This window comes from Molothrus ater, chromosome 3 (genome assembly GCF_012460135.2).
Source record: "Molothrus ater isolate BHLD 08-10-18 breed brown headed cowbird chromosome 3, BPBGC_Mater_1.1, whole genome shotgun sequence".
NCBI classification, from domain to species: domain Eukaryota; kingdom Metazoa; phylum Chordata; class Aves; order Passeriformes; family Icteridae; genus Molothrus; species Molothrus ater.
The window spans coordinates 69,336,953-69,349,321 of NC_050480.2; the positions used below are offsets into that span (position 1 = coordinate 69,336,953).

A 12,369-nucleotide genomic window follows, 5' to 3' on the forward strand; every position below is an offset into this window, starting at 1 on the left:
AAGACTTAAACAGCTGGCAAATTCTACATGTACTCTTTTTCTTCAATTCCCATCTTTGTGGTGTATACATGGTTCCGAGCTTTGAATAAATGCAGAGAAGGAAAAACAATGGCCAGATGTGGCTGGTAAAGCTTTCCCTCAAATGGGCAGTGTCTGCAAGCTACTGCACAGCCATAAATGCTTGTCTCGGGCCACTGCAAGACAGGCAGGATCCTATTCTCTGTATTTTCTGTGGCCTTTTAAAGGGTGAAAGTAGAAATCTCTTCCTGGTCTGACTACAAGCCACATGTCACTTGGGTCATTCACACATGAAAATGGAGGGGCTGTAATATTATTAAAGCAATCATTTATGAGCTGGGCCAAGGGACGACTGGTCTGGACAGGGGGGGCAAAACCCAACAGGAACGGAATATAGGCAAGAGAACAGGCAAGTAGAGGGTGAAAAGAAGCGAGGGGAAGCTTTGATACAAATGACGTATTCTACAACCTTAATATCATCTCCCAGTCTTTCTGCCAATGATGAATGGCTGCAATAAAAGGTGGGATAGTGGCACACAAGCAGGAAAAAAGCAAAACCTGCCTTGTGGTGAGGACCATTCATTTTAATTCCCAGCAGCCCAGGTAGAGGTCAGGGACTGAGGTCACAATATTGCCACTGCCTTTGGGTCTAACACTAGGCACAGCACTTCTTCCTCATCTCCTGCCACCTTTTCTCAAGGCTTTTATTCAAAGTTTTACTTTCAAAGATGTTTCACAGAGTACTAGGCTGATATAGACCAAATGAGGTACCCCTCCTTTTCCAGGATTCCCACTCTATTTTAAATAAGAAGTCATGACCATGTGGGATGCCACGCTCCCACTGACAAATGGGACCTAACTCAAACACCTCTGAGCTTGCTCCCAACACTGGCAGAAAGTTATTCCTAAATCACAGTGGCATGCCTGTGTTCTGTACTGCCCACTGCAACCCTCTGTCATTTGGAGGGATTCCAACAACATATATCATGTCTAAAACCAGGAAACTGTCTGTTCAAACTCACAAGAAAGCTCAGAGCACACAGATCTTTTTAGGCAATGGGAGGCAACCGACTATAATTTATTTTCCCAACTTGCCTTGGGATTTGAGAAGTCCCATTCTGAGCTCTCCTTTCTGTCACAGTAAGATGAAATGTGCTGAAAAACACCTCCATCCTCCCAGCTCCCTTCACTACCATCTTCCACGGGGACCAGTTGCAAGTAGATCTTTGGCCAGGTTTCTGAATCTAAAGTAATCCACTGCTAACTGTTCCCAGCAGTTTACTTCAGGCCCCAAGTTTTATCAGACTACACCTTTTTTTTCAACTCTGTGCATTGCTATTACAAAAAAAAAAAAATTATACTAGTTTGACTCTTAAAGATAGACTTAAAAAATGGGTATGCTTCCACTCGAAAAAGGAACAGAAAGAAACACATTTTTATGTTTTCTGCATTCACTCAAAGGGCTCTGCCCCTGACTCACCTGGCCCCTTACCAGACAGCAAAAGCCTGCCTGTTTTGCCATGTAATCCTGTAATCCTGATTTTGATGGTTGGACTTGATGACCAATTTTGACAGTTGGACTTGATGGCATTAAAGGTCTTTTCCAACCTTAATGATTTGATGATTCTCTTTTCAACTTCTCACTCTCAGCTCCTGTCTTGAAAAGCATCCCTTAGGGCTTCACCAGACTCTGCAAACTCCCAGTTAGCACTGATGTCTCGTCAGGCATATGTACGAGTATTTACATGCCACCCCTACCATTTCATGGTGGCACTGTCAGCTTTTCAAAACTTCCATGTGTTTATTCCAGGCTCTTACGTGATTGCCCCTTAGATAGCTCCTACTTGCCAATAGATATTGCAAATACTTAGCCAATAGCCTTGCTTACAGTCCTGACCTCCTTTAATGTTTCCTCACTTTTCTGTGGACTATTCAGTGTCACCTCTAATGTGTCACCCACTGTGTTCCTGGGCCTGCTGAAATGCAGCTGCTGGCCTATGCCATAGGTCTGTTGCCACAGGTGTGTCTCATTTTCCTCAAAATCGAGGTACTGCTTCAACAGGGAAGAAAAAAGATGCAGATAGGCACTCCTCTGCAAAACTGGTATCACAGCTGAAGAACTGGGAACTGTCAAAATCACACCCTTGCACCGTGAGTGCCCCTGGGGCCTCTATTCAAGGGCTGGAATTTAGGCAGCCTGGTAGGCTTTGCAATATTTGGAGAGCAAAGCCCTCCTGATGTTTCTGCACTCCTGGGCTGTGAATTGAATGCTTGCCTCCTCTGTCTCCAGCACAGGGACTTACCTATCTCAGTTTAGGACTCAGTTGAAGACTCCCGTCTAAAAAGAGTTTGGAGAAACCTGAAGAAATGTGGCCTTTGGTCCATCATCTACTGGCACAGCTCCACAAGCTCCCCACTGTTTGACTGAGATGTGGAGTCTGTCTTGTCCACAGTGTATATTGCAGTAGGAGGTAGCAGGGCTTGGAGGAAACTGGTACTCTAATTATGACCTCTACAAGGAAGTACAAGTGCATCAAGCAAAGAACCAGCTCTAACTGAACACTTTAAGCATGCTCTTATTCTACTAAATATTGCTGCTATATGAAAAACTTCACATAATTTTCCTATTCCCTAATTTATTCATCAAAATTCAAGGCCCAATTCTCTTGCCTGCATCCAGACCACTTTGCATTAGTTTTGTAAAGCTCAGGAATGGGCTTCACCTGTGTTGTTCTTAGTACACTTTTTCCATCTGTGCCCACAGATACTCTAAAGTGAAGAAAGCACCTACTTGCCCTTCACACAATCATGAGTGAAGTTAAGTTTAGGCCAAGGCCATAGCTAGCAAGATAACCACTGGGGTAGTGACAGATGCTCAGGCTAAGATAAGATTGAGGCCAGTAGACAGGAAAATCCGTCTGTGTTTCCCAGTACTAACTAGCAGGAGGAGGACTGTGGTGGTAGCCATCATCTTTTCATCAGCAACAGCCTGGCCAGAGAGAAAAGAAGCTGAGGAATCGTCTTTTCATATTCAGAGTGTGAGTTCCAGGAACAGAATTACCATCTAAATTACTTACATCTAACTATGTAATTAATGTTTGTGTCAGTTTATTACAGGCATCGTCACCATTGATGCTGTGAAATGCAACTTAGTGACTTTTTTTGTGGGGAAGGAGATGGAACAACCATTTGTCTCCCATTGTTTATATATTAATCATTAAATTGTTACTAATATTATTAATCTCATTATCCTAATTACATGTGTTCTGTCTTTTTAGAGTAGCATTCCTTCCAGAATTAGAGTGTTTTGCACATCTCCATTGTTCCCCTCTCTCAGTTTAGAAACTTGATGGGCAATCACTGGCATGGAAGAAAGGTGAAATGAGAGTATTGAGCACAAGAAGCCGCACCATCGGCTGCTGAGCAGGAAGGGGAAATCTGTGAGCGCTCCTTAACAACCTGCATACACTGGCAGAACATTTCACACAGCGGGAGGTGAGGCTTGGAAAAATTGGTGCACCATAATCCTTTGAAAGCAGCTTGGGTCTCTTTCTGGAAGTCTGGGTCATGTGCCTGGCACTGCCTCATATGGTGTCTCTCTTCCGCCATTTGTTTATTTGCTTCTGGCAGTTTTGGCAGTGAGGTAGCGGAGTGAAATGCACACCACTCCATACATATGGTGGGAAGAATCTAGTGCATCAGTTGAATGCATACTGTACTGTATACACATTCTGTTTTATCTCTGAGCACAGCTGTGCTGTAAAAGCTTACAAAATGTGAAGCCTTCTGTGCAGCAAAAACATCGACAGGAGAAGCTGGCCTATAACTTATTAGGTTGTGACACAAGCCAAAAAAAGACGGAGTTACAGCTGACAACTCCTGGCATCGTGATGAAAAGCACAGTGGCTCAAGTTAGAGAGGGAGTGTCAGCCCTAACTTCATGTTTTGGACTTTCCCTGCCATGGGTCACAAATAGCATCGCTGGTCTGCTCTAGGCAATGATTCCCAATCCCAGTGCACAGCTTCAGATAGTGACTGAAGCAAACCCCTGGTGCCCCACTGTGCTTGCAGGCATCCTGCACTAGGAAGGGATTCAAGGAGGGGGTGGGCAGGAGCCAAAAAGCAATTGTGCCTCTCTTCCTCACCCAGCACAGCAGCTTTCAAGCTGGGAACAGTCCTGCATTCCCTACTCCCCCTGCAAATTGGGCTGAAGGTAGTGGAAACACATGGTAGGAAACCCAGGTGCTGGTTGAAGCAGATGTCTGGTAGGCTTTTTTTCAGCACAACCTTGAAACAGGGTCTCTCTAAATCTGAGTAAGAATGGCCACTTGGGTCAAATCTAAGGTACCTGAGCTCAGGCTCGTCTCCAGCAGCAACCAGTATCACCCTCCTGAGGAGAATCTGAGGAGCAATGGGCTACCAGTCCTTCCAGAAGTACAGACCTGCCCTGAGGGCAGTGGGAATGGGTGTGTAAAAGGTTTGAATCCATGGATTTTTTACATTTATCTCTGTGAAGTGCTGAGTTAGGTGAGATGGTAGCACATCTCCTTCCCTACCTACTGACAGACTCCATATGTGCCTGTAGGCAGAGGAAGTGTGGTGAGTAAGCAAAACAGAAGAGGAAAATGCAGGTGAGGACACAGAGGAACTGCCCTGACAAGAAAGCCATGACTGGAGACATCACACTTGCTTCCTGATCCCACAGGAATGAATTCCTTACGCTGCTGAGTGCTGGGCTTCTCAGGGCTGACCTGTGCTGCTTCCCACAGATGCTGTGAGAGCTCCCCAGCTAGAGAGAGGACAATCCCTCCTGTCCAGCCCCTCCACTGCCTGGGGTGATACTGACTCTCAAAGTGGGCCTCTGGCTCCAGCAGCTTCCTGGACAGCCACAGGACGTGGAGAGCACCTCATGGTGGGAGAGCATTCCACAGGCACTGGCATGCCACAGGCACTCACCAGGGGAATCACACCCTTTTCTGCTCCTCACAGAAACTTCTTTTCTCAGGCAGGACCCCACCTGATCCCAAGGGAAAAGGGGAGCTAAACCCTGCTGTCAGTGGGAGCTGAGGGAGAAAGTCATCCCACAAGGGAGCTTTCATCCAGCTGCTACCTCAGCTGTGAGGAGATTTCCTTCCTCTAGCACAGGCATGGTGGCACCTCACGACTCAGCTGCCCCTGGGGGCTGCCCAAATGTCACTGGAGGAGTCCTGCAGCCAGGTGCTGACCCTGCAGGGGATGAAATACAACCCCCAGCCAGGTTTAGCCAGTCTACCTCGTCTCGTGGGAGCACAGCTCCATGGCTCTTACACTGCACTGTGCCCTCTGCCTTCTTCCCTAGCCCTGACAGTGACACCCTGACTATTCCACAGTGAAGGGGGACACGACTGTCACACTCTGGGGGGAAGACAGACAAGAAGGAGCAATTTAAGACCCTTAATTTCACAGCAAACACCCTCCTCCTATCAAATATATGAAAATAAAAGGGAAGCAAGGGAAGGGAAAAATAACAAGCTCTTGCCTCAAGCTCTAATTGCTGCTGATGTTAGTTCATTTTCAACAATTGACTTTAATTGCATGTCCACACTGGGTAAACTTTCTTTTTCAAAAGTTATTTTAAATGCATGGCAGACTGCTCCTTAAAACCTGGCCATGGTTTGCACCAGAGGAAATAGTATCAGTGAAAGGCAATCAGAGTTTTGGAACAGCTCTTACATAAGATATTCAATAACAAGGACTTACCACTTAAAATAGAAAGAGAGACAATGGATCTGATAGTAGTCTATGTCGTATGCTATATTTTTATGATACCAAAAAATTTGGTATATTTTTGCTCCCATATTTTTGTTACCCAAGCAAAAGTAGCAAAAGTAGCTATCCATTAACTATCCACTGTCTCTCACAATGTAAAAAGCTAGAGGTTCAATAAATGTGCAAAAATTAAAAAAAAAACAACAAAAAACCTCTTTGCAGAACAAGTCACCAAGCAGGGTGATGTGCAGGTCAAAACCATGCACTATTCCAGGAGAAGTGTAATGCCTCTTGGAAGGGCACATTCATCAGCTATTAACAACAGCAGCACGAGCACTCCCACATGAGAGTAGTTCCAGGGAACCAGCAGACATGGCCTCGATGCCAGCAGCCACGAGTCTGGCCTGCAGGATGACCTCAGCTGGAGTTTTCAGACACCCAGGCCTCCCTGCAGTCAAACTCTAGGAACTGATTTTGGAAATGGGAACTCTGGATCTGTTTTCAAACCTTGAAAGTAACCCATGGAAATTAGTTGGGGCTATCATTTCTGCCTCCAGAAAAGGGTAATTAAATTGCATCTGACACTGGTAAGAGACTTCAGAGATGGGAGCTGCATTTGACTTTTACAACAAACACAGCCACACTTTGGCTGAGAGGGGGAAGGGTAAAACACAGGTGTCTATCTCCTGATACTGGACACAGACTAGCTTTTCTTCTTATACATGCTCTAGGAAAGGTTTGTCCTTGAAGGGCTTTTGAAAGCCAGGAGGTGGCAGCTTTTCTGACCTTCCAGCTGTCTGTTCATACCACAAAAAAAAATTCTAGGAATCTATGCCCGTTGTGAGAAAGTTCAGCACTCTTGAAATTCAACAACTTTGAATGTCCTGACTTGAGCCAAAAAGAGACAACTAGATTTGAAACACACAAATATCCAGAGGAAAACATGCACATATAATGAGTACAACAGAAATAAATATCACTCTGACTCCTAGTTTTCTTTTCTTCAGTTTTACCTGCATTTCTGAGTTCAATTACATGGTCATCCAGGAAATCAACTTAGATTGCACTCCTAGAGATATGTGAAGCAACCAGAAATGTCATCACTCTTGTGATGGCTTTCAGCAGGGGTTTAAATCTTTCTCTCTCAATCTAAGGAATGCGGTGCTGCTCAGAGGAATTCAGACAATTACAAATGAGCATCCTAGAAAACACCACTTCTGGAATGAGAGCTTGCTAGAATATTGCCAGCTACTAAGAGACTTTCCCTAAAGCATTTGAACAGGAAGGGAAAGGGCAGTTGGAGATACTAGGAAATGAATTTTTCTAGACCCTGAGCAGGACCTTTAAAACATGCTTCATTAAAAATGGTATTAAAAAAAATACTAGCCTTGGACACATTTTTTATAAACTTTAATACTACAGTTTTACTACTTGTAAAGGACTTTCAAAATTACCTTCAATAATATAATAATATACCCAAAACCACAGTCTCTTGCTACTGTCAGTCACTTGCCTGGTAACAGGTGGAATGTGGCAACATTTATGTAATTCTGGGATATGGAAAGTAGAATGTAGTAATGGAAAAGAAGAAAAACCCTTGGCTGTGCCAAGATATGCCATTTCTTTTTAGCTGGTTCTGAGGAAAAGATACAACAGCCTTACTGTGTGCATAAATGCATGTATGAACATGAATCTCTAGGTTTAGTTCCATCACTCATAGGAAGTAATTAGAAACTTTAAAGTTAATTAACATCCTAAACATCTTAAAACTACAACTGTTGTGAAGCAGCTACAACAGTTGCTTCACAAAAGGGTGGAGCTGCCACATGTAGCTGTGGCTAGTCAAATGCTGCGAGAGCTCACAGAAGCCTATGTGGTTTTTATTTCCTTTTCCTATCATTTTTCATCCCTCTTGGTCACCAGGTGCTTGTTGCTGTAGACACATGACTGCAGGAAGCAGAAGTTCTACAGAAAAGGAGTTTCTAAACTACTTTTGTTGGATCAACTAGATCAGATGAACTTGCCTTTTTTTTTCCCCCACATCCTTGCTCATCCCCATACACATCAGAAAAACCTGTGTTATTCTGGATTGACTTAAATGCAAAACAGACTAATAGGAGACCCATATCTAGGCTGTGGCACGAACAGACCTGGAATACTCACAAAAAAAATTGACAGGCTTGATGGCTGAATGAATTTAAGCAACAGCTGGAATTTGATGAGTCTAAAATCACAAGTAAGCTGATCAGGAGAATAAATCTTTCATGGATTACATTCAATTAAGTGCTCCCACATCATTGAGAGGCAGCTAGACATCCATGCACAATATATGCTAAAAGTAACTGGGTTCCAGATTCTCCCACTGAGGCTGAAAGCACAGAAATCTGGGATTTGTCTGCCAGGCTGGGCATTGGGCAGTGCAATTAATGTGAAAAAGTGACCAACACTTGTGTAAACTCTAAACATCCCTCCAAGGGTACCCCCTTGGATGTGAAGAGGGGATTGTCTTTAAACTGAAAGAGGGTAGGTTTATATTGAATATTAGGAAGAAATTCTTTATTATGAGAGTGATGAGGCACTGGCACAGGTTTCCCAGAGAAGCTACAGATGCCCCTTCCCTGTCTGTTAAGTGTTCAAGGCCAGATTAGTGTTGGACCCTGAGCAACCTGGTCTAGTGGGAGGCGTCCCTGCCTATGGCAGGGGAGCTGGAACTGGATGTTCTTGAAATTTCTTTCCAAAACAAACCATACTACAATTCTCTGATAACAGAGCACCCAGCTCCTTTATGTTTGCTACATGTAACATGCAGGAGATGGGCTGATTTCTAAAAGCTGCCACTCAATAAGAAAGGCAGCAAATGTTTATGCCAGCTACTTTTAGCTACGGAGCAGAAAGTGGCAGAGCCAAGCCCATCACGCACTCAAAGGCTTTCATTCCAAGGCTCCCAGAGCACAGAAGCTGTGGGGTTCTCAGCAAATCTGAAATAGCTTTCATGGTTGGAGATCAAGTCTCTGCAGTAAAACATCATCAAACAGTAAAGAGAGAGAGGCAAAGAACTGAACTGAAGCAAAACAAACCAACAACTCACCAGAAAGACAGCATGTCTCTTGGGAAAAGTGTCTAATTGTGACTGATTTTACAATGCTAATATTTTTCATTCATTCCTTTCATTTATTTCTTTCATTTTTCTTTAGAGGAAAGTTTTAAGAGGAACTGAAATTTCTTGCTGAAATTTCCCATACTGTACATCACAACAGTAATTAAGACATGACAGAAGGAAATTTTGGTGTGATTCTGGATTTATACAACAGTGTTGGAGTCAAGAGCCCATGCAATTCCCTCTAACAAAGGGAAAAAAAGTCACTTTAGCTTGGATTTTCAGAAGACCTGGTATAAGTTAAGCAAACAAGGTCCATTTTTTTTTCCCAGGGAAATTGGTTGCTTAATTTTGTCCTGTGCTTTCAGAAATTTCAGGCTTGGCAAGAGGAGCAAAGGAAACACTTTCCCTCATTCCAGAGCTGGGATGATAACAGGTTACAAATGCCCATCTGCATCAGAGCTGCCCAGATGTGGTGTTCCTGTAGGATGGCTCCCCTTATGGGTGCTCCTTGGAGGAAGGGGCTCACCTGGCTTTCATGTGCCTTTGTGGGCGTCTTTCCTCTCCTGATGAGAGCATGCACCTCTCTGACTGCTACAGCTCTTCTCCATCAGAAAGGAAAACAAAGTGGCAGAAGCCCACCTCTGCTTGATATGCAGCTGTTTGTTGGTGGGAGAGGCTCCTCCCTGTGAAACTGTCCAAGCTGCAAATTCACTGCAGATCTTCAGCTGTCAGCTGGCCAGTTCACAATTACCCTTAAACACTTTGACCCCTACTGTGTCCTGAGTATCCATCAGGCAGTGGCTGCTCTCTCAGACTAGTTCCAAAAGACTCCTCCTTTGACTGTTACTACATCAGGTACACTCAGCTTTGTTTTCCATTATAACAGTGGCTTTCTGAGGCCAGACAGGGTTGTGCTTTGCTGTCTGTCTTATAAAATCAACCTGTGACTCAAAAATTAAGCTGTGTCCTTTCAAAGATTTTCACTCCTGGTAATAAAAAAATCTGCATGTCAGGCTTTCTTGACCATTACCCTGATGATTCTTACTGAGGTGGGAAGGCATCTGGTCATTCTCCAGGCACACTGACAGGGACAAGATCCATCTGGGTCAACACAGGAAGCACATAGAGCATGCAGAATTCCTTTATTAAACAAGAAGGTGCTGTTTTTCTAAATAACCACTTTCTTAACTACGATCTCATTTTAAGCAGAGGTCACTAGCCTCTATTCTTCAAGGAATAAGAGTAGTGTGATAAAATCAGCACCAGGAAGGACAGAGGATTAGACACTGGGGTCAGGGAACAAGGATTTAGGAAGTTGAGAAGGTGTCCTTAAATCTCAGAGTATGCTCACTTTCCCCAAACAAAAATCTACTATTTGGGTGTTGAAATCTGAGACTCACAATAGGAACACGAGCTCCGTCAAACCAGCCGGGTTTTCTGCAACTCTGACAAGGAATTTGGTGCAATAGCTCGTGAAAACAGGTGGTGAGTGTCCAGTTCAGACTGGGAAGTAGTGTACTACTGTAAAATTCCCATCTTCCCACCCCTTGATTTAAGAATTTCCATGTCAAAAAAAAATTGGTCAGTTCAGCAAAAAAACTGAACTATCTTGTAAAAGCCATGTCTTTTTAATTGCAATAGCTGTGGAAAACACAATGCATCTCTAAGATTTTACAGTGCTGGTAACATAAAATGACTGAAATATTTGCCATTATCTTATCAAAATATCAGTCCTGCAACTTATAGGAATATTTTATGAATGGTAAGCCAGAAAGACTTGATTTTTCTTTCTTTCTTGGGTCATATTCACAGCAATGCAAGAGCAAAGAATAAGCCCTTCTCTCTATTGCAGAATTGATTTGCTTCATTAAAAGCCAAAACCCTCTCTCTCTTGCCAGCTGAAATAGCTGCCTTTGTATCCTTAAGTGAAATCATTAAGAAACATGTCAGACAGAGATGTGTTTTTCCCAGGTATTCCTAAAGCCATCGAATACTACAAGACAGAGCTATGAAATTATACTGCACCACTCCAAGTATTTGTTCCTCTTCCCAAACAGAGAATCATTGTTCTTATTTAAAGAAATAATCCTCACAAAGCTGAAATAATTATTCAGCCCAAACAGCCCATAGCAAGTGAAACAGTCTTTAGACAGCTGTCATGGCTCAGTCTTCCGGAAGCTTTGATTTTAATGAAACTCATTAAGGAAAGAAATTAAGAGAAATTAACAGGAAAATATCATAATTTGTCTTGTTTCAGAAAGCTTGAATGGAGACAAAAGGCTCTTAACATGACACGTAATGTGACCAGTCAAAACTCTGTGTGTCGCTGAATATCACAGGCTGAGTAAGTCCGAAGCTGCTTATGCTGCAGCTCCACAGCTTGGTGCAGTGAAATGAAAACAGTAAATGAGAATACCCTGTCTTTGGGTACTAAGGATACTCTCTCCTAAGCATCTGTGCACTGTGTGCCCATACAAGCATGCAGGAATGTTCAAGGTAATGAAGGTGCTACCTGTAAATATCTTAGGATGATGAAAGATGAAGGGTAATAAACTCTCTTGAGAAGGAAACAATTTTATAGATAGTTCATGACAACTGTTTCTTTTTGCAATACTCTTCAAAGGAGGGGGAAAAAAACACTTGTCTTTTCAGATACATATTAGGTGTCTAAGTAACCTCTGATTTCCCATTCAGAAGCCCAAAAAGGAACATTCCATCATGGCTTTTAATCTGAGTGGAATTGACAGAGGAGCACGCAGTGTTGTAAGCAGCTCAGAAAAGCAGCAATAACAACATTGACATGTCTTGGTTTAGTGTCCTCAGCCTCTCCTCTTGCTGGCAAGCTTAACTCAGCCTGCTACACTGCTGCCTCACCCGAGGAGAGAGCCACACACACCCTCTACAACGTGGGACTGGCATCTGCTCAGTGGCTGGGCTAAAATCCTGCCCTTCTGCAACTGACTTCCACCTTTGACTTTCAAAGGGGCCAGGATTTAGACTGGAGGAGTTGTGAAAAGGACAGTCGTGGTGCTTGGGACCAGAGGGAAGCAAAAGAGACATCTGGAAAGCAAAAAGGGCATGACAATCCACAGACCACATTCATAAAATAAAATTTTCCCATGAATCACTATTTGTTCCTCATGGGGACCAGTCGTCTTTCTACAGAAAACAATAACACCACTAAGAATCTGTTGAAAGCACATTCATAAAAGCATTACCTATTTGGCATTTGCCCCTTGCCACCTGCAGTGGCAGTCATCCTCTGAGGCAGAGCCACGTTGTGCTGCCATTGTATTATGAATCTACTGGCAATATCAGGGCAGCAACAGGCACACAGTTACTACAGCTTCCTAGCACAAGGAATTTGCATAAATGTAGGTTAAAAGACAAGGTAGTGCTTCCAGGGCAGGGGAAAAGCCTTAGTTATATGGAATTTAGAAAGAGTTTTCCTGTGATTTCCTGTGGAATTCACAGTAGGTGTCAGTGGCACGTAGGAAGTGCTG

At 43.4% G+C, this 12,369-nt stretch overlaps 1 protein-coding gene across 2 annotated transcripts in view; it reads right to left on the reverse strand.

Annotated features, from left to right (window-relative positions):
- SOBP (sine oculis binding protein homolog) overlaps nt 1-12,369 on the reverse strand; it is a 112,359-nt gene that overhangs the window by 57,527 nt on the left and 42,463 nt on the right. The gene's annotated exons all lie outside the window — the stretch shown is intronic.